We start from the raw sequence: 24,483 nt of genomic DNA on the forward strand, positions 1-24,483 counted from the left end.
CGGCCTAGGAACGGTGGGTTAACTGCCTTGTTCAGGGGCAGAATGACAGATTTTTACCTTGTCAGCTCGGGGATTCAAGCTTGCAACCTTACGGTTAACTAGTTCCAACGCTCTAACCACCTGCTTTACATTGCACTCCACGAGGAGCCTGCCTGTTACGCGAATGCAGTAAGCCAAGGTAAGTTGCTAGCTAGCATTAAACTTGTTATAAAAAAAACAATCAATCATAATCACTAGTTAACTACACATGGTTGATGATATTACTAGTTTATCTAGTGTGTCCTGTGTTCGTACTGTCGTTGCTCCGTGTACCTAACCATAAACATCAATGCCTTTCTTAATTTCTTTGGGATACCCCTTCCCCTTTTCTCTCAATTTCCACCTGAAGACATACCCAAATCTAACTGTCTGTAGCTCAGGCCCAGAAGCAAGGATAGGCATATTGGTATCATTTGAAAGGAAACATTCTGAAATTTGAATTGAATGTAGGAGAATATAACACCATAGATTCTGGTAGAAGAAAATACAAGGAAATAAACATACGTTTTCTGTTTTTATTGTTGTTGCATCTTTCAACTGAACAAGAACAGGCAAACATTCAGATATGATGCTGGGGATAATTTTGATGCAGAACATGAGGGCAACAGTGTTTCAAAAAGATATCTTCAGGAACGAGTGAGCTACATGACATTGAGCATGTAGTCACCCAGGTGTCCCACAAGTTGCCCAAATGTACCCAAGTGGCCAAATTGGTACAGTGATACATTTTGAAGTAGATGACTGTATACAAAATACTAAAATGCTAGTCTAACACACCCCCCCCCCCCCAAAAAAAATGATTTTTTTTAAATAAGAAGGGTAACTATATACACACATTCAATGTATAATATACAATAGTGAAGACCCTCAGTCCTATACAAAATATTGTTCTGCTGATGCCATGCCCAATAGCAGTCTTTCTGCTGTAAAGCAGAGGGTTACTGAACAAGTGGTGCAGGTGATGGGGCATTTCCTGTGACAAAGCACACATCGACGCGTGCCCTTTTTGCCCTGAGGCACATTCATGCCTGCAGAGATGAATCTGGGCAGGTGAACAGCACTGGTTGGAGCAGAGGGGGCAGAGGTAGAGGGGACAGAAGGTGCTGCAGTAGACTTGCTGTAGCAAGCAAGCTCCTGGATGAGCAGCTTTCGGAAGGCTAGCTGTGAGATGTGGGGCTGTCCACAGCTCTTAGCCATTTCCTTCTGGAGGATGAAGAAATTCACCACTGCAATGTCAATGAAATGATAGAAAAATGTCTTGTACCATTTCATTGTCTTGTGGAGCACATTGTAGTAGCCAATCAGTGCATCTGACAGGTCCACACCTCCCATGCTCTTGTTGTAGTCGTTGATAGCTGCAGGACATTGGAGTGGAGGCGCCACATCCTCCTCCAGCACAGAGTGCCCATGACCCTCCTCCTCTCTGATTGCAGGTTTATCTCTTCCCCATCTCCGCTTCTTTGTCACAGACTTCACACCTGGCAGGGCGGGGGTAGGTGTGGAGCCGGAGACAGCAGGGGTCCGGCTAGATGAACGAGCTCCTGTGGGGGAAGGGCACCTTGGCAGTGGGGGCTCCCAATCAGAATCGGAGGGACTGTGAAATAAAGACAGACAATATATAGAGTAGGGAAACTAAATCATTTGTGATCTGTGGTTCTATTCCATGTTTAGATAAAATACATGTAAAAAATCTCATACAGACACAGATTATATATAGAGTAGGGAAACAATCATTTTGGTATTATTTTCAAACAACGGCATGAGTTACTTACCAATCGAGAATTGCGTCTTCTCCATACAAAAACATTTCTTCAAATTGGGATTCCAAACTTGTCCCACAATCTGATACATCTTCTTGTAAATCTGTGTCACTTTCTCTATCAATTTCGTCAATTGCATGTAGATCTGTATAGCTGGACTTTGCCTTTGATTTTCCAGATTTACTCGCCATAATTCTTTCAATAAAATAACGGAAAATGATCTCGCGTCAATACTGCTACGCGCAAACAAAGTGGCTCCTTCGGGTAGAAATTTCAATGGTGAATGGCTGCGTAACGCTCAACTTTCGTTCAAGAGCTGGTCTTCCCGGATATAACCATTAGATATTGCCGTTTACCTCAGCTCATTGGCTCTCTACCAAGCTAGATTTCAAGACGATCAGTGGTCATTGGGCCAAAATACAGTCAAAGAAGCACTGGTCATATCATTGGTGCGCAATGAGGTCATTGTTTGGTGTGTACAAATCAGTTCCTGTCGGTCAATATGTCCCGTAAAAATAACCATCAGGTATGGTTGTGTTACTAACAAACAGGATTGCAATGAAACCAACCATGACTAGATAAACGTACATTTAGTGTGAGTAATTACATCGAATGTTTCGTCGAAAGTTGGAGTCGGAACTCATGACACAAGCCGTTTACAAAATGTGTCGTTATGCTATAAAAATGGATTTAATCGAACAAAACCTTTTATTGTGAAGATTGGACCTTTTGTATTGCCAAAAGAAGATCTTCAAAAGGTAATTGATTATTTTATTGCTATTTCTGCCTTGTGATGCTACTGCTTGGTTGGAAAATGCTAGTTATACTTGTGTGTGCGTCGCGCTGTCGTCAGATATGCTTTCGCCGAAAAGCATGTTTGAAATCTGACAGCGGTTGGATTAAGAAGATAAGCTTTTAAATGTCAGATACATGTATTTACAAGAACGTTTAATACTACGAATGGTGTATTTAGAATCTTTGCGCTATGCTATTTCACCGGATGTTAACGTCCCACCTAGCCTAGAGAAGTTAAAATCAATACACAGAAGTATATATTTTTAAACCTGCATATTTAGCTAAAAGAAATCCAGGTTAGCAGGCAATATTAACCAGGTGAAATTGTCACTTCTCTTGCGTTCATTGCACGCAGAGTCAGGGTATATGCAACAGTTTGGGCTGCCTTGCCAGAATTTTACGTAATTATGACATACATTGCACAACCTTCAATGTTAACAGGACTATTTAGACTTATGGATGCCACCCGTTAGATAAAATACGGAACAGTTCCGTATTACACTGAACGAATAAACGTTTTGTTTGAGATGATAGTTTCCGGATTCGACCATATTTATGACCTAAGGCTCGTATGTGTGTTACGTTATAATTAAGTCTATGATTTGATAGAGCAGTCTGACTGAGTGATGGTAGGCACCAGCAGGCCCGTAAGCATTCATTCAAACAGCACTGTGCTTCAAGCATTGCGCTGTTTATGACTTCAAGCCTATCAACTCCCGAGATTAGGCTGGTGTAACCGATGTGAAATGGCTAGCTAGTTAGCGGGGTGCGTGCTAATAGCGCTTCAAACGTCACTCGCTCTGAGACTTGGAGTAGTTGTTCCCCTTGCTCTGCATGGGTAACGCTGCTTCGAGGGTGGCTGTTATCGATGTGTTCCTGGTTCGAGCCCTGGTAGGAGCGAGGAGAGGGACGGTATCTATACTGTTACTGGCAATACTAAAGTGCCTATAAGAACATCCAATAGTCAAAGGTATATGAAATACAAATCGTAGAGAGAAATAGTCCTATAATTCCTATAACTACAACCTAAAACGTCTTTGAATATTGAAGACTCATGTTAAAAGGAACCACCAGCTTTCATATGTTCTCATGTTCTGAGCAAGGAACTTAAACGTTAGCTTTCTTACATGGCAAATATTGCATGTAATATTTTACTTTCTTCCCCAACACTTTGTTTTTCCATTATGTAAACTGAATTGATTTTATTGATGTATTATATTAAGTTAAAATAAGTGTTCATTCAGTATTGTTGTAATTGTCATTACAAATAAATCGGCATCGGCTTTTTTGGTCCTCCAATAATCGGTATCGGCGTTGAAAAATCATAATCGGTCGACCTCTATTCCGTATGCATCAAGAATGGTCCACCACCCAAAAGACATCCAGCCAACTTGACACAATTGTGGGAAGCATTGGAGTCAACACGGGCTAGCATCCCTGTGGAATGCTTTCGACACCTTGTGGAGTCCATGCCCCAACGAATTGAGGATTTAAGGTATTTTCTCTTTATTCAACCCTTTGTTTATCAACAAGAGGAATGGATTTGATAGCGAATATACAAGTGGTTAAATATGTAATTACTGAAGTACTGTGCATTCCAAAATACTTTTTCCACATTTTGTTACAGTACAGCCTTATTGTAAAATTGATGAGTAAAGCATTTATTTAATCCATCTACACACAATACCCCATAATGACAAAGCGAAACAGGTTTGTAGAAATGTTTGAAAATGTATTTAAAAAAAAAAAGAAAAAAAGAAAAGAAAAACTTGTTTACGTAAGTATTCAGACACTTTGCTATGAGACTCAAAATTGAGATCAGGTGTGTCTTGTTTCCATTGATCCTCGATGTTTCTACAACTTGATTGGAGTCCATGTGGTAAATTCAGTTGATTGGACATCATTTGGAAAGGTACACACGTCTATATAAGGTCCCACAGTTGACATTGCATGTCAGAGTAAAAACCAGGCCAGGAGGTCGAAGCAATTGTCCGTATAGCGTCGACAGGATTGGGTTGAGGCACAGATCTGGGGAAGGGTACCAAAACAATTCTGCAGTATTGAAGGTCCCCAAGAACACCTTGGTCTCATCATTCTTGAATGGAAGAAGTTTGAAACAACCAAGACTCTTTCTAGAGCTGCCTGCCCTGCCAAACTGAGCAATCGGGGTAGAATGGTATTGGATGGGGAGGTGAACAACAACCCGATGGTCACTGACAGAGCTCCAGACTTCCTTTGTGGAGATGGGAGAACCTTCCAGAAGGACAACCATCTCTGCAGCACTCCACCAATCAGGCCTTTATGGTAGAATGGCCAGATGGAAGCCACTCCTCAGTAAAAGGCACATGATGGCAGTCTTGGTGTATGCATAAAGGACTCTCAGACCATGAGAAACAAGTTTCTCTGCTCTGATGAAACCAAAATTGAAGTTTTTGGCCTGAATGCCAAGCGGCACGTCATGAGGAAACCTGGAACCATCCCTACGGTGCTGTGGGGATGTTTTTCAGCGGCAGGGACTGTGAGAAAGGTGAACTGAGCAAAGTACAGAGATCCTTGATGATAACCTGTTCCAGAGCACTCAGGTCCTCAGACTGGGGCGAAGGTTCACCTTCCAACAGGACAACGACTCTAAGCACACAGCCAAGACAACGCCGGAGTGGCTTCGGGACAAGTCTGTGAATGTCCTTGAGTGGCCCAGCCAGAGCACGGACTTTAACCCGATCGAACATCTCTGGAGAGACCTGAAAATAGCTGTGCAGCGATGCTCCCCATCCATCCTGACAGAGCTTGAGATGTTCTGCAGAGAAGAATGGGAGAAACTCCCCAAATACAGGTGTTCCAAGCTTGTAGAGTCATACCCAATAAGGCTCAATGCTGTAATCGCTGCCACAGGTCCTTCAACCACTTACTGAGTCTGAATACTTATGTGATTTCAGTTTTTAAAAATAAATTAGCAAAAATGTCAACTTGAATTGTGTGTAGATTGGGGGGGGGGGGGGGACGATTTAATTATAAAATGGGTGTTCGGAAATTCAATCTGGAGTGCCAGAGTGCGCTCAGTTGTCAGATTGTTCTTTCGTGAATTCAGAGCGCTTCACTCTCGGCGCTTTCAGAGCACACACTGGACACTCTGGCCGAGAAGTAGGGTTCATCCGAGCGTTCTGACCACACAACTGGCTAACGGTGGTTAGCTTGCTAGCCACATTCAGAAACAAATGAGAACACCTCACACTGACCATTTTACTCACCCTAGCAGAGCTGGTTAGGTGGTTTAATTACACTTTTTTTGCCCACGTTTACAGACACTGGCCATATTCAATGGGTGTTGAACGTTCGTAAATTCCTCCGTTATTCTGCGCTCTGGCACTCAGACGAGAGAGCTCTGAAATCCAAGTAGATAGCCAGAGTGAATTTCTGAACGCACCCTTGATGACTGTTAGCTTGAATAACACAAAGCAGTCTGTAAAAAGAAACAAACTTATTTTCAGTGGGTGTGTCACAGGTCTCAAATGTTTCATATAAAAAGTTATAAATTGCCTCGTAGTCCTAGTCTATGGTTGACACAAGCCTGACATGTACAGGCCTAAGCTTACTTGGATTTTGAGTGGTGGAGAAGAGAAAGTTGTCCAGTGCAGAGGGCTAGACATAAGGGGATGGGGTAAAGGAGCCATCCCTGGTAGAATAGATTTGGTGCTAGTCAGTCTTTGACTGTCTTCCCTCTCTCCTGTTAGGATGAGTGTCTGTTTTAAGAATATATCATGATAATGGACGTGCTAACTATCCGCACTTTCTTGTATTTGTATTTATTATGGATCCCGATTAGCTGCTGCCAAGAGAACAGCTGTTCTTCCTGGGGTCCAACAAAATTAAGGCAGTTATACATTTACAACAGATTTCACAACATATTAAGTGTGTGCCCTCAGGCCCCTACTCCCTCGTACAGTATCTTCCAACACAAAATCTATGTGTTTGTATGCAGGTGTCGATGCCTATGTTTGTTGCTTCACAGTCCCTGCTGTTGTCTGTATTTGTATCTGTTTTTTAAATCTAATTTTACTGCTTGCATGAGTTACTTGATGTGGAATAGATTTCTATGTAGTACTGTCCCATAGTCTGTTCTGGACTTGGATTGTGAAGAAACTGCTGGTGGCATGTCTTGTGGGGTATTTTTTACCTTTATTTAACCAGGTTGGCTAGTTGAGAACAAGTTCTCATTTGCAACTGCGACCTGGCCAAGATAAAGCATAGAAATTCGACACATACAGAGTTACACATGGAATAAACAAGTCAATAATACAGTAGAACAAAAGAAAACAGTCTATATACAGTGAGTGGAGTGCAAATGAGGAAAGATAAGGGAGTTAAGGCAATAAATAGGCCATAGTGGCGAAGTAATTACAATATAGCAATTAAAACACTGGAATGGTAGATGTGCAGAAGATGAATGTGCAAGTAGAGATACTGGGGTCCAAAGGAGCAAGACAAATCAATAAATACAGTATGGGGATGAGGTAGGTAGATAGCCCATCTGTTAACAGCCCATCTATGTGCAGTGATCTGCTCTGACAGCTGGTGCTTAAAGCTAGTGAGGGAGATATGAGTCTCCAGCTTCAGAGATTTTTGCAGTTCGTTCCAGTCATTGGCAGCAGAGAACTGGAAGGAAAGACGACCAAAGGAGGGATTGGCTTTGGGGTTGACCAGTGAGATATACCTGCTGGAGCGTGTGCTATGAGTGGGTGCTGCTATGGTGATCATTGAGCTGAGAAGGTGGGGCTTTACCTAGCAGAGACTTGTAGATAAACTGTAGCTAGTGGGTTTGGCGACGAGTATGAAGCAAAGGCCAACCAACGAGGGCGTACAGGTCGCAATGGTAGGTATTGTATGGGGCTTTGGTGACAAAACGGATGGCACTGATAGATTGCATCCAGTTTGTTGAGTAGAGTGTTGGAGGCAATTTTATAGATGACATCACCGAAGTCGAGGATCGGTAGGATGGTCAGTTTTACGAGGGTATGTTTGGCAGAATGAGTGAAGGATGCTTTGTTGCGATATAGGAAGCCAATTCTAGATTTAATTTTGGATTGGAGATGCTTAATGTGAGTCTGGAAGGAGAGTTTACAGTCTAACCAGACACCTAGGTATTTGTAGTTGTCCAGAGCCGTCCAGAGTAGTGATGCTGGACGGGCAAACAGGTGCGGGCAATGCTCGGTTGAATTGCATGCATTTAGTTTTAATTGCGTTTAAGAGCAGTTGGAGGCCATGGAAGGAGAGTTGTATGGCATTGAAGCTCGTCTGGAGGTTAGTTAAGTGTCCAAAGAGGGGCCAGAAGTATACAGAATGGTGTCATCTGCGTAGAGGTGTATCAAACAATCACCAGCAGCAAGAGCAACATCATTGATGTATACAGAGAAGACAGTCGGCCCGAGGATTGAACCCTGTGGCACCCCCATAGAGACTGCCAGAAGTCCGGACAACAGGCCCTCCGATTTGACACACTGAACTCTATCAGATAAGTATTTGGTAAACCAGGCGAGGCAATCATTTGAGAAACCAAGGCTGTCGTCTGCCAATAAGAATGTGGTGATTGACAGAGTCGCAAGCCTTGGCCAGGTCGATGAATACGGCTGCACAGTAATGTCTCTTATCGCTTGCGGTTATGATGTCGTTTAGGACCTTGAGTGTGGCTGAGGTGCACCCATGACCAGCTCTGAAACCAGATTGCATAGCGGAGAAGGTACGGTGGGATTCGAAATGGTCGGTAATCTGTTTGTTAACTTACATTTACATTACATTACATTTAAGTCATTTAGCCGACGCTCTTATCCAGAGCGACTTACAAATTGGTGCATTCACCTTATGATATTCAGTGGAACAACCACTTTACAATAGTGCATCTAACTCTTTTAAGGGGGGGGGGGGGGGGGTTAGAAGGATTACTTTATCCTATCCTAGGTATTCCTTAAAGAGGTGGGGTTTCAGGTGTCTCCGGAAGGTGGTGATTGACTCCACTGACCTGGCGTCGTGAGGGAGTTTGTTCCACCATTGGAGTGCCAGAGCAGCGAACAGTTTTGACTGGGCTGAGCGGGAACTGTACTTCCTCAGAGGTAGGGAGGCGAGCAGGCCAGAGGTGGATGAACGCAGGCCCTTGTTTGGGTGTAGGGCCTGATCAGAGCCTGAAGGTACGGAGGTGCCGTTCCCCTCACAGCTCCGTAGGCAAGCACCATGGTCTTGTAGCGGATGCGAGCTTCAACTGGAAGCCAGTGGAGAGAGCGGAGGAGCGGGGTGACGTGAGAGAACTTGGGAAAGTTGAACACCAGACGGGCTGCGGCGTTCTGGATGAGTTGTAGGGGTTTAATGGCACAGGCAGGGAGCCCAGCCAACAGCGAGTTGCAGTAATCCAGACGGGAGATGACAAGTGCCTGGATTAGGACCTGCGCCACAGGGTGTTTTTGTGCTGGTCAATGGCAGACAGGTCTGGAGTGAACCAAGGACTATATCTATTCCTAGTTCTAAATGTTTTGAATGGGGCATGCTTATTTAAGATGGTGAGGAAGGCACTTTTAAAGAATAGCCAGGCATCATCTACTGACGGGATGAGGTCAATGTCATTCCAGGATACCCCGGCCAGGTCGATTACAAAGGCCTGCTCACAGAAGTGTTTTAGGGAGGGTTTGACAGTGATGCGGGGTGGTCGTTTGGTCGCAGACCCATTACAGATGCAGGCAGTGATCACTGAGATCTTGATTGAAAACAGCAGAGGTGTATTTGGAGGGCGAGTTAGTTAGGATGACATCTATGAGGGTGCCCGTGTTTTACGGATTTGGAGTTGTACCTGGTAGGTTCATTGATAATCTGTGTGAGATTGAGGGCATCAAGCTTGGATTGTAGGATGGCCGGGGTGTTATGCATGTCCCAGTTTAGGTCACCTAGTAGCACGAGCTCAGAAGATAGATGGGGGGCAATCAATTCACATATGGTATCGAGGGCACAACTGGGGGCAGAGGGAGGTCTATAGCAAGCGGCAACAGTGAGAGACTTGTTTCTGGAAAGGTGAATTTTTAGAATTAGAAGCTCAAATTGTTTTGGTACAGACTTGGATAGCCTGCAGAGTTCTGTATTACTATCTTTGCAGTAGATTGCAACACCGCCCCCTTTGGCAGTTCTATCTTGTCGTAAAATGTTATAGTTAGCGATGGAGATTTCAGGGTTTTTGGTGGTTTTCCTAAGCCAGGATTCAGACACGGCTAAGACATCCGGGTTGGCAGAGTGTGTTAAAGTAGTGAGTAAGACAAACTTAAGGAGTAGGCTTCTAATGTTAACATGCATGAAACCGAGGATGCATGGGTGTCTGAGCTGTGTGCTAGTAGTTCAACCGACAGCTTGATGCATTCAGCATGTCATTGACTTCATCAATACTTGTATTTGTAAGCGGTAATGTCTCCTCCACTTTGAGCCAGGAGAGATTGACATGAATATTATTCATGTTAGCGCTCTGTGTACATCCAAGGGCTAGCCGTGCTGCCCTGTTCTTTGTGGCGACTGAACAGTAGTCCAGGTGCGACGAAACTCGGGCCTGTCCTACCTGCCTTTTTGATAGAGCTGTTAAGAATGCAGAATAGTGCTTTATTATTGACAGACTTCTCCCCATCCTAGCTACTGTTGTATCAATGTGTTTTGACCTTGACCATTTACAATCCAGGGTTACTCCAAGCAGTTTAGTCTCCTCAACTTGCTCAATTACCACATTTATTCATTACAAGATTTAGTTTAGGGTTTAGTGAATGATTTGTCCCAAATACAATGCTTTTAGTTTTTGAAATATTTAGGACTAACTTATTCCTTGCCACCCATTCTGAAACTAACTGCAGCGCAATAAGTGTTGCGGTCATTTCAGTCGCTGTTATAGCTGACGTGTACAGTGTTGAGTCATCGCATATATAGACACACTGGCTTTACCCAGAGCAAGTGGCATGTTGTTAGTAAAGATTGAAAAAAGTAAGGGGCGTAGACAGCCGCCCTGGGGAATTCCTGATTCTACCTGGATTTTGTCGGAGAGGCTTCCATCAAAGAACACTCTCTGTTATGTTAGACAGGTAACTCTTTACCCACAATATAGCCGGCGGGTGTAAGGCCATAACACAAGTTTTTCAAGCAACCGACTATAATCGATAATGTCAAAAGCCGTACTGAAGTCAAAAAGATTGTGGGGGCTGTTTTGTTAATCATCAAGTTCTCTCAGCCAATCATCAGTCATTTGTGTATGTGCTGTGCTTGTTGAATGTCCTTCCTTATAAGTGTGCTGAAAGTCTTATCAGTTTGTTTTACTGTAAAATAGCATTGTATCTACTCAAACACCATTTTTTCCAAAAGTTTACGAAGGGTTGTCAACAGGCTGATTGGTCGGCTATTTGAGCCAGTAAAGGGGTCTTTACTATCTTTAGGTAGGGGAATAACTTTTGCTTCCCTCCAGGCCTGAGGGCACATACTTGCTTGTAGGCTTAAATTGAAGATATGGCAAATAGGAGTGGCAATATCGTCTGCTATTATCCTCCAGTAATTTTCCATCCAAGTTATGACATGTAGGCCTATATTTGCTGCAGTATAGTCTATGCTACAGTAATATAAAGACCGAATGCGCGTCTAATTTATCCATCTCCATCTGGCTTTCGGGGCTCGCCTTGTTTTTTAATTGTTAAGGTTATACTTTTTTTAAATTGCAGCTGCAGAGTTTTTAAAAAAACAGTCTGACTCAAATATAATTGCTTTAAATCCGTCCACGCGTGAGCACTCTCTCGCAGTCTTTACTTTCTCCAACTCCATTCAAATTGCATCCAAAATTGATCATCCTGTTCTAAATTGTTACATAGCCGCGTGTGTGTGTGTATGTCATAGCCTACCACTTTCTAATTTATAAGGGGTTATGCATGATAAGCTTCTAATTTATAGCCTCTGTCTCCTGCGCAATATGCAAGCAGCTGTGCTCCGCAAGCAGCTTTTGGAGTCCCATGCAGGAAAAAGCTAGACAAGAATAGCTCTCTGAACATTATTTTTTTTCGTCTTTCGTAAAGGCGATTCACCTTCCATAATTGAATGTTCTCTTCTGCTTTATCATAGTTTGAATGATGTGTGTAATTCCAGTCCGTATAATACAATGCAGTACAGTAATACAGTTCACACTCAAAAAGATTAGCCTGCATGAGCTAGTTTCATTTATTTACTCGAGCATATAGCTAGCTACATCTGTGGGCTTTTATGTTTTTCTGTCATACGTAATGTGCAGTAGCCTATATTGATTGGATAATGGCACAATCATTTGGGCTTTTTTGGGCTTTTGTTCATTAAATGTTAATGTAGGGATCATAAAATGTATTTAATATGTGGCTCGTCATGCTCCGGTAGCATCAGGTTTGAATTTTCATGCTAATCAAAGCTTTACTCAAAACCAGACACTGAATATGCTCTATAATGCTTTTGAATGAACCGGGTTACCCGAGAGAAGTGATTTATTCTCAGGATGGAACATTTGTAAAATAATGGGAAAATATCCAGCCCTACTAGGGATATGGTTAGTACATAGTTAAAATGTTAGTCCATCTGTAGATGTTCTATAGACTATCCAAATAGTGTTACTGTGGGAATTACTGAATTGGCCTGTTTTTCAACTGTATTTTTCATTCATTTCATGTTTCTTGGTTGATATAACAATGATTGGCAAGTATGCCTATTTGTAAAAGGTGAATTCTCAAATTTGAGTATGTCGCCACCTAATGGATGTAGTTGTTACAGCCTCGCAGACTGGATGCTCTCGAGGCTTATGTCTCAGCAAACGTAGGAGGTCTGAGCATGATATTGATCTCTTAATAATCCTTTTTTTACTAAATGCAGATGCATATCATGGGTAGTGAATAGGCCTAACCAGAGTGCGACTTACACTCTGACTTTCGGGGGATCTTTGTATTTTTTGTAATGGTCCTAATAATGACCTAATAATAATATTTTAATCTGATTTCTCAAACAAATCACTAAGTAACTGTTCTTCCACTCTAAAATAATTCCAGCATTCAAACTGCATGTATAGACTACTAGATCCATTTGATGAATGGAAATAGACATCTGCTGCAAAACACAAAAAAGTGTGAGTAATGACATTCAGCGATTGCCATTGATTAGGCCTATATTAATTGACGTGTCTTGCTGACAAATTGACCTGTTTTGTAGCCTGAAAACTCGGGACACCTGCGATGGGGCTGAAACTGTCGCGGGAAAAGCAGGATGGTCACCCTAACACACAAGGTACGTTTATGAGACTAAGCTACAGTGTGTATTCCCATGAACTTCAAATAGACCTACCAGAAGCCTGGGTTGTAGTGTTTAAAAAAAAATAGTTGCATGGGTAAACTGATTGCCGGTCACTGTGAAAAAAGTAAAGCTCCCTATACTTTAAGTGCGTTTTTTTTTTAAATATATTTTTTAAGGTGGGTAAATCACATTTACCCTTCACTAGGCCTAACCACTGCTGGTAGGCTACCCTCTCTGCCAAGGCAATTTTAAACACATGAACACACACAGAATAGGTAGCCTACATTCAATATAATACATGAGTTGAATCAGAGTTGAATTTTACACCCTAGTTCATGAGTTGGCCATAATTCAATAGTTAATGCTTGCAGTCTACACAGATTGTCATGTTGCCAATATTTTTCTTTATTTGTAATGGGAGTTGTTGACCACTAGGTGGAAGAGATGTTCCACCTCAGATTTGGTGTACTGTATTCTATCCTGCACCCTCTGCAGTACTTAGGGCTGTCATCTCATTTCAGGGATAATGGTTTGTAAGTAGCCATCTGTGATAATGGCTTACTGCAGAGTGCGAATTATACCGTGACAGCATGACGGAGTGATCTCCAGCCTTGTAATCGTCAACACTCACACCTGTGTTAACAAGAGAATCACTGACATGATGTCAGCTGGTCCTTTTGTGGCAGGGCTGAAATGCAGTGGAAATGTTTTTAGGGGATTCCGTTCATTTGCATGGCAAAGAGGGACTTTGCAATTATTTGCAATTCATCTGATCACTCTTTATGACATTCTGGAGTATATGCAAATTGCCAACATACAAACTGAAGAAGCAGACTTTGTGACCCAAATATTAATTTTCTTTCTCAACTTTTGGCCACGACTGTACGCTCCTGTAGCCTGTACTCCTGTAGTTTGCTGCAGGGAAATTACATTACTATGTGTACACTGGCGTGACGGGGAAGTAGCTCCTCTCCCCAGCCTGTAAGATGCACCCAAGTTTGTGTAGTTGTTGCTCCATATTCACATGTCCTTGTACAGTGTAAGCTACATATTAGTGGAACTCTCATGTATGAATGTTTTCTTAAGTTCTCCTTGACATTAATTGGGTTTCATTGCACAAGTACTTGTAATTCGTTGAGTGACTATTCCGCTGCTATTTACAGTGCATTCGGAAAGTATTCAGACCCCCACATGTTTTCCACTTTTTGTTCTAAAATGTATCAGTCTACACACAATACTCCATAATGACAATGCAAAACGTTTTTTTTTATGTTTGCAAATGTTTAAATATATATATATATATATATATATATATATATATATATATATATATATATATATATATATATATATATATATATACATAAGTATTCAGACCTTTTACTCAGTACTTTGTTGAAGCATCTTTGGCAGCGGTTACAGCATTGAGTATTCTTCAGTATGACCCTACAAGCTTGGCACACCTGTATTTGGGGAGTTTCTCTTTTTTTTCTTTCTTTTTTTTCTTCTCTGCAGATCCTCTCAAGCTCTGTCAGGTTGGATGGGAGGGGTCACTGCACAGCTATTTTCAGGTCTCTCCAGAGATGTTCGATCGGGTTCAAGTCTGGGCTCTGGCTGTGCCATTCAAGGACATTCAGAGACTTGTCCCGAAGCCACTCCTGCGTTGCCTTGTCTGTGTGCTTAGGGTCATTGTCCTGTTGGAAGGTGAACCTTCACCCCAGTCTGAGGTCCTGAGCACCCTGGAGCAGGTTTTCATCAAGGATCTCTCTGTACTCTGCTCCGTTCATCTTTGCCTCAATCCTGACTAGTCTCCCAGTCCCTGCCGTTGAAAAACATCCTCACAGCATGATGCTGCTAACACCATGTTTCACCGTAGGAATGGTATTGGTCAGCTGATGAGTTGTTCCTTGTTTCCTCCAGACGTGATCACTTTGTATTCAGACCAAAGAGTCCAATCTTGGTTTCATCACACCAGAGAATCTGAGAGTCCTTTAGGTGCCTTTTGGCAAACTCCAAGCCTTTAGAGTCTCATAGCAAAGTGTCTGAATACCTATGTAAATAAGGTATTTCTGTTTTTTTATTTTTAATACATTTGAAAAAATGTAGATTGAGGATAGATTTTATTTCATCCATTCTAGAATAAGGCTTTAACGTAACAAAATGTGGAAAAAGTGAAGGGGTCTGTTTGAGTACTTTTCAAATGCACTGTATATTCCAGTCCTCTCATGAATGTACATTTTGCTTACATGAGCAATACAAAATGGGGAATAAGTTAACATTGGTCCAAATTGTTTCTTTCAGTTCTGCATGTTTTAGGCTACAATATACATGAGGGAAAAAAGTATTTGATCCCCTGCTGATTTTGTACGTTTGCCCACTGACAAAGAAATGATCAGTCAATCATTTTAATGGTAGGTTTATTTGAACAGTGAGAGACAGAATAACAACAAAAAAATCCAGAAAAACACATGTCAAAAATTTTATACATTGATTTGCATTTTAATGAGGGAAATAAGTATTTGACCCCTCTGCAAAACATGAATTAGTACTTGGTGGCAAAACCCTTGTTGGCAATCACAGAGGTCAGATGTTTCTTGTAGTTGGCCACCAGGTTTGCACACATCTTAGGAGGTATTTTGTCCCACTCCTCTTTGCAGATCTTCTCCAAGTCAAAGGTTTCGAGGCTGACGTTTGGCAACTCGAACCTTCAGCTCCCTCCACAGATTTTCTATGGGATTAAGGTCTGGAGACTGGCTAGGCCACTCCAGGACCTTAATGTGCTTCTTCTTGAGCCACTCCTTTGTTGCCTTGGCCATGTGTTTTGGGTCATTGTCATGCTGGAATACCCATCCACAACCCATTTTCAATGACCTGGCTGAGGGAAGTGGGTTCACACCCAAGATTTGATGGTACATGGCCCCGTCCATCGTCCCTTTGATGCGGTAAAGTTGTCCTGTTCCCTAAGCAGAAAAACACCCCCAAAGCATAATGTTTCCACCTCCATGTTTGACGGTGGGGATGGTGTTCTTGGGGTCATAGGCAGCATTCCTCCTCCTCCAAACACGGCGAGTTGAGTTGATGCCAAAGAGCTCCATTTTGGTCTCATCTGACCACAACACTTTCACCCAGTTGTCCTCTGAATCATTCAGATGTTCATTGGCAAACTTCAGACGGGCATATATATGTGCTTTCTTGAGCAGGGGGACCTTGCGGGCGCTGCAGGATTTCAGTCCTTCACGGCGTAGTGTGTTACCAATTGTTTTCTTGGTGACTATGGTCCCAGCTGCCTTGAGATCATTGACAAGATCCTCCCGTGTAGTTCTGGGCTGATTCCTCACCGTTCTCATGATCATTGCAACTCCACAAGGTGAGATCTTGCATGGAGCCCCAGGCCAAGGGAGATTGACAGTTATTTTGTGTTTCTTCCATTTGCGAATAATCGCACCAACTGTTTTCACCTTTTCACCAAGCTGCTTGGCGATGGTCTTGTAGCCCATTCCAGCCTTGTGTAGGTCTACAATCTTGTCCCTGACATCATTAGAGAGCTCTTTGGTCTTGGCCATGGTGGAAAGTTTGGAATCTGATTGATTGATTGCTTCTGTGGACAGGTGTCTTTTTATACAGGTAACAAACTGAGATTAGGAGCACTCTCTTTAAGAGTGTGCTCCTAATCTCAGCTCATTACCTGTATAAATGACACCTGGGAACCAGAAATCTTTCTGATTGAGAGGGGGTCAAATACTTATTTCCCTCATTAAAATGCAAATCAATTTATAGAATTTTTAACATGTGTTTTTCTGGATTTTTTGTTGTTCTGTCTCTCACTGTTCAAATAAACCTAACATTAAAATTATAGACTGATAATTTCTTTGTCAGTGGGCAAACGTACAAAATCAGCAGGGGATCAAATACTTTTTTCCCTCACTGTAGGTCTAAAAGGGGCCTAAAATGGCCACATTCATCATGTTTTCTCAAATGGTTTGTGATACAAATGTAAAACACATGTTAATATCATTCCTTCCTATAGACTGGTTGGTTGTTTAGCAACAAAACCGACTCGTGCACAACTATGGGGCAAAACAGACTGTTGGCTTAGATTGTTGACAGCATGTTAACTATATTTTGTCTGCAAATGTTTATTGAAAACAAATACATTTGCACAATGAGCACTTGTCTCTCAAATACATCGTTACAGTTGTTGATTATCTAGCTAGCAAGTGTTTTGCCATATTAGCAAAGACATGACATGAGTCAAAACACCTACGATTCCCCAGATGGCAGTTTCATGTCATTGTTGCTAGCTATCTGACCTTTCAGAATCATAACACATGGCCTTCTGCCTCATCGATGTGTGCGCTTCAATTTCGTGACGTTATCAGCCAGTCTAAGTTTTTTTTCAGGCCATGCTGGTGTGGAATCAGCCTTTTCCTTTGTCCTCTCTCAATCCCCCCCCCCCCACCACTCTGTCAGGCTTATGACCATAGAGCCTTTTTTTCTGCTCTACTTGCCCCTTTTGCCCATGTATTATTAAGGTCTCCCACCCCTCCAGGGAGAATACAATGGATCCAGTCTAGCAGAAGCCGCTTCTCCAAGCCTTGCGTAACTTGACAAATGTTTTAAAATAAAAAATAATCCACAAAGCAGCGCCCACTCCTCCTACCTCTCGTATTGTGTGGGCCCAAACTCATCATCCCTCTCCCTCACAGCCCCCCTCAGATCCAGCTAACAAGGCTGTTGCCGTACAGTCCTTTGCAGTGCTTTGCTTTTTTTCCTCCGTCGGCCCCAGAGTTATTTAAAGGCATCGTGTCAGTGGCATTAAGGCCTAGGGCCCTTAGCAGGACCACCAAAGTAGACCAGGCCACACTGAGACGCTGAGGAGGTTCAATGATTTACTGGGTAACTATATAGCTGAGTGAGTAACAGTATAGCTGGGTATCACTCCAGCAGCACCCTGCTGACCATGTGAGCGGAGTATATATTCCATTGCTGGACTTGTGACATCGTGTACCCTGTACCATCCTAGAGATGTCAGAGGGTTACCCTATCAACAGCTGTGCATGGGAGAGCCAGCTGTCTCAAAGCTTCAACTCTAATCTGTGTGTCGACGCTCTCCAAGACCAGAGATAAACACACCAAAACGGGTCAACATAAGCTACACATCGCCCTACATTGGTTAGAGAGAGGGACTGGTGGTCACACCTGCCTGAGTGTGACACCCCAGATGGTTTATCTTTTACGAAAGTAGCTTACCTTCAAGAGTTCAACACAAACTTATCACTGTTGTGGTCTTGGGTAGGACACTGTGACATTTTTAGGCACTTTGTAAGTAAAAGTGAATTAACTCGCTGCACTGTGATTATAAAACTCTTAAGTGACTTTAAAAAACAGGGTCTTACCTAGGGTTGAATGGAGGAAACCTGGTTACCAGGATTTACCGCCGAAATCCACTCCCTTTTCCCTGGATAAATAACTGCGAGAAACCGGAAAATTATAATAAATTATTTATATGAACAGCATGGTGTGAAATTGAGCTTTTTAAATGATATGCTATGTCTAAATCTGGCTTCTCTTCCTTCTGATGAATCAACGCTCAGGGTGGTGCCGACAGCCTGTCTCAGTATGGAGCGCAGTTCACAATGCATGTCGTTTTCTTGTTTCTTGTTTGCTGCAGCATAGCCTATGCCAGTGGTTCCCAACCTTTTTTGGTTACTGTACCACCAACTGAATTTTGATCTGCCCGGAGTACCCCTAAAGTACCCCCTCATGTGCATTTTACCTGTGACCCTATGGACTCATGAGTCTTCAAATACCCCCTGGGGATAAGCCAAGTAACCCCAGGGGTCCTAGTGCCCCTGGTTGGGAACCACTGGCATATGCTACAGTAATATAAAGACTGAATGCATGTCAAATTTAGCCATCTCCATCTGGCTTTCAGGGTCACCTTGTTTTTTAATTAAAGATAGGAATTGTTTTTAAATTGCAAATGCAGAGTTAAATAACAGCCTATCTCTTGAATATCGCTGCTTTAAATCAGTGCACACGTGAGAATTCTCTCGCAGTCTTTCTCTCTCTCCATCGACTCCATTCAAATTGCTTCCAAAATAGATGATCCTGTTCAACTTTATATATATATAGGGCTATATAAATCTAGAAGTCGGAAGTTTACATACACTTAGGTTGAAGTAAAAAATAAAATAATTGTAGACCTCCACAAGTCTAGTTCATCCTTGGGAGCAATTTCCAAACGCCTGAAGGTACCACGTTCATCTGTACAAACAATAGTACGCAAGTATAAACACCATGGGACCACGCAGCCGTCATACCGCTCAGGAATGAGACATGTTCTGTCTCCTAGAGATGAACGTACTTGTGCGAAAAGTGCAAATCAATCCCAGAACAACAGCAAAGGACCTTGTGAAGATGCTGGAGGAAATAGGTACAAAGTATCTATATCCACAGTAAAACGAGTCCTATGTCGACATAACCTGAAAGGCCGCTCAGCCTGAAAGGCCGCTCAGCAAGGAAGAAGCCACTGCTCCAAAACCGCCCCAAAAAAAGCCAGAATATGGTTTGCAGCTGCACATGGGGACAAAGATCATACTTTTTGGAGAAATGTCCTCTGGTCTGATGAAACAAAAATAGAACTGTTTGGCCATAATGACCGTTATGTTTGGAGGAAAAAGGGGGAGGCTTGCAAGCCGAAGAACACCATCCCAACCGTGACGCACCGGGGTGGCAGCATCATCTTGTGGGTGGACTTTGCTGCAGGAGGGACTAGTGCACTTCACAAAATAGATGCCATCATGAGGAAAGGAAAACTATGTGGATATATTGAAGCAACATCTCAAGACATCAGTCAGGAAGTTCAAGCTTGGTCGCAAATGGGTCTTCCAAATGGACAATGACCCCAAGCATACTTCCAAAGTTGTGGCAATATGGTGTAAGGACAATAAAGTCAAAGTATTGGAGTGGCCATCACAAAGCCCTGACCTCAATCCTATAGAACATTTGTGGGCAGAACTGAAAACGCGTGTGCAAGCAAGGAGGCCTACATATCTGACTCAGTTACACCAGCTCTGTCAAGCAGAACGGGCCAAATATTCACCCAACTTATTGTGGGAAGCTTGTGGAAGGCTACCTGAAACGTTTGACCCAAGTTAAACAATTTTAAATGCAATGCTACCAAGTACTAATTGAGTGTATGTAAACTTCTGACCCACTGGGAATGTGATGAAAGAAATTAAAGCTGAAATAATCATTTTCTCTATTATTCTGACATTTCACATTCTTAAATTAAGTGGCAGGGAATTTTTACAAATATTAAATGTCAGGAATTGTGAAACTGAGTTTAAATGTATTTGGCTAAGGTGTATGTAAACTTCCGACTTCAACTGTAGATGTCCTAGCCTACCTCTATCAGGTTATACATTCAATGCAGTATTAGCCTTATATTTAGTTAATTAATGATGGGTAATGGGTTAGAAACTCTTGCGCAATTGGCACGCACCTGTGCTCCTTAAACACTCCTTAGCTCGTGTAGTCCAATGCAGGAAAGGCTGGACTAGAATGGCTTGCTAGACTTTTTCTTTTTTTTTTTGCATTTCTTATACCAGTAGACTATTCAAAGATGGGCGAAAGCTCTTTTTTTCTGAATGTTAAATGCAGCATCCAATAGAACTCACAGGTAGTTTGAAAGAAAAGTGAACACGCAATGGCAGTAGGCTATAGCAGTTATTTATTCAGACCCGTAACCATTCAATCTTTGAAGAGAAGTGAAGTCCTTGTTATTAGAATGATGATGAGGAGGACAACGAAACATATTTTAATTTAACTGTTGAAAGGAAGGAATGAAGCAACAATAGAGAAAGAGGTAGGCTGATAACATTAGGGGAAATATTATGAACTGTGTGTGTGTATGTCCGTCAGCCGACTAGTTATACAAATAGGCCCTAATTATATTCCTAAATCACATTCGCTAGCCTATAACTTGTAGACCGCACATGCCGCACCAGAATCACATGTTCTCTTCTTTATCATGGTTTGAGCGATGTGCAAAATTCAAGTCCATATAGTACAAGCTTTTGTTTTTCTGTAATGTGCAGTAGACTATTTCATATGTAACGGCACAATCATTTGGGCTTTTTTTCCGGCTAGGGCTCATAAAATGTATTGAATATATTGCTCATCCGGCTCAGATAGCATCAAGTTTAGAGCTTTGATCAGCTTTAAAATGCAATCAAATCCAGACATGCAGTGCATTCAGAAAGTATTCAGACCCCTTGACTTTTTCACGCTTGTTACGTTACAGCCTTATTCTAAAAATGTCCCTCATCAATCTACACACAATACCCCATATTGACAAAGCAAAAATTGTTTTTAGATTTTTCTGTAAATTTATTTAAAAAATTGACTTAGCTTACACATTTGCTTAGTAAATAAATAATTAACTAATTAAATAAATAAACACATACAGTATAGGTTGAATTGATTACTAACTTGCAATGAAAAGTCCCTAGTGGACTAACCTGATATGATGGCTGGTTACACAATGAAAGGGGTGGGGAAATTAAGAGCGGGAGAAGGAGACAGAGTTTCAACTATCGTACATGCATACATTTGAATAATACACTCATCATAACTATGGATATTTAGCAGCTTAACAACCCCTCATTCGGATTTAGAAATACATTGTACATATTTACACTTGTATGTCCTTGTTGTGTCTCTGAAATCGCTTGATCTGTCAGTGACAAATAGTTCGACAGAGTCTCTGGTTGTCCGCTAGAGGTCACAATGTCCTTTTGTAGTTGTAGGTTTTCTTTGTTCTGGAAGTGTCTGTTAGAATGAGAACAGCAATGGTCATTTGATAGGGAAATGTTATTCTTTTCTTGTCTTCGGTTAAGTTTCCTAGACTACGTTACGTGCAGAGCTGCAGGCGGTGCATGTCTAGTCTTCTTTGAGTTTGAGGGTTTTGTGATTTCAGACCATTTGTCATGTATTCAGCTTGCGCTGCACGCATACTGGTCTGGTAGTTTTAAACCATTTTACATGCCAGTAGCAACCTGGCAATGTACTGGTCTTGTAGTTTTAAACCATTTGTCAGCTGTGTAGCCACCGCTTCACGCTGTCCGGCCTCAATGGTTGATTATTCAGGGTACAGCAAAGACCACTTTCCACACCGGCAGTAACCCGGGATGTTTTGGTCTCCCGTAAATTTTGTTACGAGTCCTTTTTAAGCACTCTGGTCAAAGGGGGCGTTCCATCACGCCGGCATAATGTCTGTGCTCCCGTGGGTGTGGTTACTGACTGGATAAAACTTTATATGAAATACAAATTCTCATTTAGAAGGCTAAAATCACATTGCTATCTTTTCACAAATAGTTTCATATTTAATCATTATGTTTTACAATATTTAAATGAAACTGACATATACATTGTGAAAGCTCTTAAAGTTGCTATGTTTCCATTATTGTGTCTTAATGATATCACCAAACAATAAATGATCTGACATGATTGTTCTTTAAGTCCCTCCTGACCATTTCCCACATTTTTTGTTTTAGGAATATTGTTTCATTCTCCACTTTTGGATGTTGTAGTTTTGGCAGGAAGAATCTCCTTGTAACAAAAGGGTTCTTTCCCCTCAATAATGCATGGCCATGGAGAGACAGTTCCTGCCAGGTATTTACGACCGTCATTAAATTGGCCAACCCACAGGAGAGGAGGGTTTTGAAACCGAACCTTTGGTTAGCTCGGCACCTTTGATCTCCATCCAAGATGGCAAGTCATGACACGCCTAAAGAACTCTGTCCTTACGGTGCCTTTTGGCAAACTCCAAGGAGTGGCTTTCGTCTGGCCACTCTACCGTAAAGGCCAGATTGGTGGAATGCTGCAGAGGAACTCTTGTACAACGTTGTGTACTACTCCCTTCACAGAACCGTGCAAACTGGCCTAACCAGAATAGAAAGAGTGGGAGGACCCTGTGCACAACTGACCAAGCGAACAAGTACATATGTGTTTTTAGTTTGAGATACAGACGCCTCACATGTCCTCAACTGGCAGCTCAATTAAATAGTACCCGCAAAACACCAGTCTCAACGTCAACATAGAAGAGGCGGCTTCGGGATGCTGGCCTAGGTAGAGTTGCAAAGAAAAAGCCATATCTCAGACTGGCCAATAAAAATAAAAGATTATGATGGGCAAGAGAACACACACTGGACAGAGGAACTCTGCTTAGAAGGCCAGCATCTCGGAGTCAAAGGATCTGAATACTTTCCGAATGCGCTGTATGTATGCTACTGCTCGACAAAGAAATATTGTCGACCAGACAATCGACTGAACAATTGACTAATTGGGTTCAGCACTAACTCCCAAGCCTACCGCATGGTGACGTCACCATGGAAAGCCGAAACTCCCGCCTATGCAAACCTGCTGATTAGAAGGTTGAATGTAGATTGTATTTTCAGCCAGCAACTATCAGGAAATAATACTGATTTTAATTTTCCCCCACTTTTACAGTTAGTTTCATCAGCTGGTGTACAATATGATATAAAACACAGGGGAAACAATTTTAACTGCATTTGGCATTTGAGTCGACAGTGTAATTGATCTGTCAGACAATTGCTGTGTTCAGTGGGAGTGGAGGAGCTTGGCTTAATATAATAATAGTGGAAGGTCACAGTCAACACTGTGGTAATAGGAGTCCACACACTATGGGTTGAAGGAGTGAGGAGACCGTAGATGCCCGCGCTACAAGGAATCTAATACTAAACCTTGTCTAACCAGGCCCATGCAGCTAGTTGGTTCAGCTGGGAGAGAGAAATCAAAAAGATGTTGTGATGAACAAACAAGCAGTAATGCAGTGTGGAGAAGCAACTTCAATCAAAAGAATCCAGCAGACAAGCTGCAACAAACTGACAGGCCTATTCTTAGAACCCTGAACTTTTGTTCACCGTGACTTAAATAGAATCTGGGGGAGAAAAAGTGCACAATTTTGGATTTCACTTTACTGCTCCTTCTACAAAACACTCATCATACCAACTCTAACTCCCAGCAACAGTTGTAGACACATCACATGGAGACCATTGAGTCCCTAATTTACACCCTCAGTCATGCTCTGTGCAACATGGTCATATGGTTGTTCTCAAGGTTCTGGTCAGGGTGCCTGACTGGAGTCCAGGGTGCTGGGGGAGCTCTCTCCTCTCATGGTAGACCAGCAGAGCGTGAGAATGGGGAGCTCACACACACACAAGCTCCTCTTCTCCACCAAATGCTGTGGAAACATGAATGCACGGGGAGCTGCGCTCCAGGAGAATCAAGGAAGAGGCCCGGGACCAGGGGACAGGGGCACAGGGTGCCCAGATAGTGTCAACATGTAATCCACACCAGCCCACTCCAGCACTTGAATGTGTTTTTTCCCCATTAAACTAGACCAGTGTTTCTCAATTCCTGGTTCTAGGGACCCAAAGGGGTGCATATTTGTTTGTTTTTGTCTTAGCACCAAAGCACCTGTTTCAAATAATTAGTTGAATCAATTGTGGTAGTGCTGGGGCAATACTATGGGTCCCCAGGACCAGTATTAAGAAACACTGGA

General features: G+C 42.3%; 1 protein-coding gene across 10 annotated transcripts in view; it reads left to right on the forward strand.

Annotated features, from left to right (window-relative positions):
- kcnab2a (potassium voltage-gated channel subfamily A regulatory beta subunit 2a) overlaps positions 1–24,483 on the forward strand; it is a 141,639-nt gene that overhangs the window by 46,880 nt on the left and 70,276 nt on the right. The window contains exon 3 of one of the 10 annotated variants that reach the window (XM_055916497.1): positions 12,813–12,887. The exons of the other annotated variants lie outside the window; for them this stretch is intronic. The gene's annotated coding sequence lies outside the window, so the exon portion shown is untranslated. The remainder of the gene's footprint in view (positions 1–12,812; positions 12,888–24,483) is intronic. 10 annotated transcript variants of the gene reach the window in all.

Source organism: Salvelinus fontinalis, chromosome 3 (assembly GCF_029448725.1).
Source record: "Salvelinus fontinalis isolate EN_2023a chromosome 3, ASM2944872v1, whole genome shotgun sequence".
NCBI lineage: Eukaryota > Metazoa > Chordata > Actinopteri > Salmoniformes > Salmonidae > Salvelinus > Salvelinus fontinalis.